This window comes from Adiantum capillus-veneris, chromosome 9 (genome assembly GCF_014529385.1).
Source record: "Adiantum capillus-veneris isolate H3 chromosome 9, ASM1452938v2, whole genome shotgun sequence".
In the NCBI taxonomy this organism is placed as follows: Eukaryota; Viridiplantae; Streptophyta; class Polypodiopsida; order Polypodiales; family Pteridaceae; genus Adiantum; species Adiantum capillus-veneris.
In genome coordinates this window covers 44,873,327-44,879,037 of record NC_140939.1, presented here as the reverse complement: position 1 = coordinate 44,879,037, position 5,711 = coordinate 44,873,327, and the positions used below count along the sequence as shown (strand labels likewise).

Sequence of the window (5,711 nt, the reverse complement as noted above, 5' to 3'; positions counted from 1 at the left end):
CCGTACGCCAATCTCAATGTTTAAGTGTGAGGAGAGACGACATGCTGATCAGAGTTGCCGCCTGGCTATTCTTGGCTGCCCTACGAGATTGGCTCGCTATTCTCAGCTGCCCTATGATGCTCCTTTGCTATTTCTGGTTGCTCTTTGTGAATTATTTTCACACCCGATGATTGATGCGGCCTCTTTTTGGTGAACTACACCAACATTGTAGTAGCTTGCCTCAGCTACAAGGCATCTCACGTAATCCCAAAGTAGGAATGCTGGTAGTTATAAAACTATGGCATCTCACGTAATTGAAATAGGTCAGTGCTTATAAGAGGTCAACGTGCTATTTAGCTCTAACAGCTAAGAGTTTATGGGCGCTGACGGTGTCTACAAGTCTCAGCCAGTTGATTTATTCATAGTTCGGCAATGGTTTTCTACATCATTTTGAGCGTACTCGGCTGTTGTTTTATTCGGCTAAAGTTCTATACAACCTTTGAGCAATAGATTGGGCCTTCTTCACTAGGAATTGCCTTGGATCCATCTCACCATACTTAGCGGCAAGTTTCACCAAGATGAGATATAGATGCTATACTAATGTGTGACACTGTTTTCATGTAAATCATCGATGTATAGATGCAAGATTTACCAAGCCATGATCTACTGACTAGTCATCGTCTTGAGGTTTTGCAAATTTTGCTCAAAACTAGCGTCTCTGATGCCATGGTGCATAAAGCCATGATGGTGATTACTATTTTATAGTTTTGATTTGATTTGAAAAAAGCGTCTCCTATGTTATGATACGTAAAGCCATGATGATTGTTATTTCAAAGTTTTTTTTTTTCTTTTGAACGTCTCTAATGCCATGGTGAATATTGTGATGCCATGATGACTATTGTTATGTTGAACGCGTCTCTCGTGCCATGGCACGTAAATCCATGATGATTATTCCTATTTCAAAATTTTTATAAGTGTCTCTTATGCCATGGTGAATACCATGATGCCCTGGTACGTAAATCCATGATGATGATAGCTACCAATTGTTGAGATCTTCGGGGCTCCGATATGTTCATCACATCTCGGCTTTGTATATATGTGCACAAATGTGATTACATTGATATTAAATTTGTTTCTATGTCGTCTGCACATGTGATTGCATCCGCATTATGTTCGTTTCCATTTCGTCTCTAGAGCGGTGTCGCGAACTGTCTCCAAGGACAATGTGATGTATTTAATTCTAACCTTCACGTATCGATATGTTTCTTGAGTTGATACTGTTTACATGATAAAAGTTACGTCAAGCAATGTGTACAGGGGCTCAAAGATATTGAGGCGGCTCAAATATATGAAAGCTGCTCAAAGATCTTGAAGAATCTACATCAACTCAATTGTATATATAGGGTTATTGAACTTCCAAAGATGCTTGAAAGCAAACATTTTATTATGGAGTGATGTAGCTCCTCAAAGATGAACTTTGTAAACTTTGATAATTGTTACTATAACAGTGCATGTATATGGTGCTGTGGGTTTTTCCCTTGTACCCCCAAGGGTTTTTTCATCCACAGTTAGGGACTCCTATTTGAGTGGGGGTGTTGGAGCTATACATACCAACCCCCATGCTATATATAGCTAGGAGTCCCCACTATATATGTGTACTCAGTGTGTGCTCTACACATACTTTGGGGTTTGCACATGTTGGTGTCATCTCTCTCTCCTCTCCTCTACATGTGCTTTCTCCCTCCGGTTCAACAGTAGAATCCATCCGGATCAAACGGAAAGGCACGAGATTCCCCATGCGTGACGTTAGCTCCATCAGGATCAAATTGATGGCATTGAGAATAGCCACCTGTCTGTAAAACATGTGTGAGCAATATATTATCGACACCGACAAACCTGTAAACAAGCCATTCTGGTAGCCTCCCATAGCATGGTTCTTCAATAACCTATATCCATACACATGCTTGATGCCCAAAATGAGTGCATACACCCACATCTAAAGAAATTGCATCACATGAAATCAATCCTCCCTTTGCTAGAGGGATCTCCATAACATAATATGCATCCAAAGAGATTTGCAAACGGGTGAAAAACTGCTTGTAAAGCAACTTTCAAAAGTATATCTATGAACAACATGGCACCAACCTTCGACACCCTATCATCTTGAAGCAAAAGAGAGGGTTGCCCAACTCCCTGGTCCACACAAGGCATATCTATACCTGTCTCATGTTGCTCTATGACCACCTCATCTACATTCATAATATCATAAATATCATACCTTGAGAAATTGGAGTCCGTCTCCCATGTGTTTTGTCCATCGAAAGAGCTGGCGCCACTTGATTCATGCTCTTCCTCTGTCTCAAAATATGGAATCTCGTCCATCACTACTGCCTCAACCTTATCAACAAATCTCACTTGTCGGCCATGAGCACACTCCCTAGGGATTCGACCCTCCATAGCTGAATCTTCCAACATATTTCTCTAGCTTGGAACCACCAACACCTCTTCAAACACTGGATCTTTCTTGTTTGGCATCCGAGGCATAGGAATAACCCTGTCTATCTTCTTGCATATGCAGACCCTCTAGCATCGGCTGTGATTTTATCTCCTTCGCTTCAACAGTGGCTCTCACACTATCGGATTGGACCATCCTTGCCTCGCTTGACATTTCTTCAAGAGCTTCTTTGTGTGACCTTTTGCAAAGGCCACTGCCTCCGCATATGACACCGGTCCATCAACTTCGACGTTATCATGAACCTCCACATGCAAGCAATCCATGAATTTGTTTCATTTTAAAAAGTCAGTATTCTCTGCAGTAGTTACCTTTATGAGTTCTCTCCATAGCGCTTCGAAATCCCACACAAACGGTTGAAAGTTACCAGCCAGGCTTTGCTTTAGGTCGTCCAGCCTTCCCTTCACTTCACTCGATTTTGGGTCGGCCACATATTTGCTTCAGAATGCCACTTCTAGGGTGCTCCAATCCAGCTTTTCTTCAGCCTGCAATCCATTGTACCCTGTCTTGGCCTTTTCACGAACTAGGAGTGAGAATGCCTAAGCCACTCCCTCTTCTTTCGACAAGCCACTCTCCAGCAGAAATAGACCATAGTCTTGCAGCCACACTTATGTATCTTCAACACGTGTAAAAGTGGGAAATCCCAGCCACATCTTGCTTAGGAGCACTTGCTCTTTGAAATTGGTATCACCGCAACACCGTCTATGACTTCACCGAGAAGCAATCAATAGCTCCTCAGTGGGGACACCACTCATGGAAAGGGGAAAGGGGGAACAAACCCAGTACACTCCAAAGAACAAACCCAGTACACTCCAAACTTGCCTCGCTATAGCCTAGGGCTTAACCCGCACCCCTAACCACATACAATCATATACACCGATACACAATCTTCAAACTACAATTGCACACTCACCTTTGAACACCACTAGCTGCACACACTCAAACATAAACACCTCAGTACCACTAATCCAACATCATACCATTACCCATTGTGAACACGCTCACATCGGGAGGCCACACATGCCTTGACCGAACACAAACCTACACCCAATCTGTAACCATTATTACTCTTTTCCTTTCTCTCTGCTCACACACACACAATCCCGGAGCCAACACTACCACGGGCATACGGCAAAAGACAAGCGGTCGATAAGATTTATCGAAAACTCGACAAAAGACCACAAACCAACTATGTATCACATAACAACAATTAAATACAATGGTGGCAATTGGCAACTACGTTCCTTGGTGCAATCTAGTACCCTTCCTCGTCTATTGGCACCCGGTATTGGCGGCCTTCCCCTGCTTCAAAACAAATATCATGTACAAGCCTGGAGAGACACACTCTCTAGTTCTTCGCTTCATGTTTGTCATCAAGAGAGGTAACAGAAAAACAACAACCAATATTATGTGAAACAATCCAGAACTTAGCTTTTCCTTGACAAAGTGTCTGGTGTTATAGCGGAAGCGTGTTTCAGGAGGCGGTAGCGTTGAATCCACCTAGCTAACATGCCTTGTAGACATAATCTTAAGCCCTTTCAAAAAGTGATGGCCTCAAACGTGAGAGCGAAAACCATAAGTGCCTTGCACAGTTTAGACTCGTAGGGATTCTCTGAGCTAAGATTCCCTATTTTGCCAGTTTCCCAAACTTGTGTGCCAATGCCCTTGATGCCAAGTCATTTGGCAGTACCTTGGCACCAGGGAGAAGCCTTGCCTCCTATAAAATTGTCAAAGCACTTTGTGTTGCACAAAAGTATTGAGAGAGAAAGAGAGAGGACATAAATAGAACCCCAAAGTGTGTGGAATACACACATCAGATGATGTGTACATAGAGGGGATCCGAGGTGCCATATATAGAGAAGCCATATATTGAGTAGCTTCACATATAAGCTCAACACCCCCGCTCAAATAAGGGTCCCTAACTATGGATGAAAAAACCCTTGGGGGATCAAGGGAAAAACCCACAGCTCTATATACACCCACCATTATATTATGAAAATCATTGAATATACAAATGTTCATGAGGAGCTACATCACTACTTTTACAATAAGTATTTTATGAGCAGCGACATCACTCCTTTTACAATGAATGTTTTATGAGGAGTTACATTACTCCTATCCTATAAAATACAATAATGAATACAAAGGTTCAATAAAGAGGTGTAAAGGCTACCGATTAGCTCGTAATCAGAAGTGTCTCTGTGAATCTGCTGTGTAGCTTGTCATCAATATGGCATCACCAAACATGTCTTCATGTTGTAATCAATATGGCATCAGGAAACATGTCTTCATAAATCTTTTATTGTCACCAAGTTTGTCTTCATGAAATCAATCCTTTGATCATTCCTACATAGATCATACACTCAAAAAACATAGTCATGAAAATTATTAGCATCGTTAGTGAAATAATTACGTTCACAATGCCATAAGAGATGGTTTGCGATGTCACTCTTTTGACGACATATATATGCACGACAATATATGGTACATAAAATATGAACATAAAAGTACAAGATGCATGATTAGGTGATACAAATGACATATGTATATACTACATAGAACGACATTTATCAACGTATTCATATCAATGAGTATCATCAAAGTATTAACAAAATATCATCATTGTATCAATAAAAATGAATAAATCATCATGTTATCAACAAAAATCATCATAGAATAATCATTGTATCAACTAAACAACATCATGGTATCACAAAGAATAACCATGGTATCAATGAAACAACATCATGATATCACCGAGAATAATCATTGTATCAACAAAATAACATCATGGTATCATCTATAATAACCATGCTATCAATGAAACAACATCATGGTATCACCGAGAATAATCATTGTATCAATGAAACAACACCATGGTATCACCGAAAATAACCATGGTATCAACGAAACAACATCATGATATCACCAAGAATAACCATGGTATCAACGAAACAACATCATGGTATCACCGAGAATAACCATGGCATCAACGAAATATCATCATGGCATCACCGAGAATAACCATGGTATCAACAAAAATCACCATGACCAAAGTACTAACAAAACATCATCATGGTACCATCAAAATCACTATGGTATCTGCGAGAGATTATCAATAAAACGATGTAAACTATATCTTTAGAAGAATAATTATACGATAATCAATGAATGAGTATATCATATAACAAAATATCATGTACCAACAATAGCTCGATAG

At 40.4% G+C, this 5,711-nt stretch overlaps 1 pseudogene; it reads right to left on the bottom strand.

Moving 5' to 3' along the window:
* Positions 1-1,925: 1,925 nt before the first annotated feature.
* Positions 1,926-2,523, bottom strand: LOC147450429 (uncharacterized; annotated as a pseudogene).
* Positions 2,524-5,711: the final 3,188 nt, after the last annotated feature.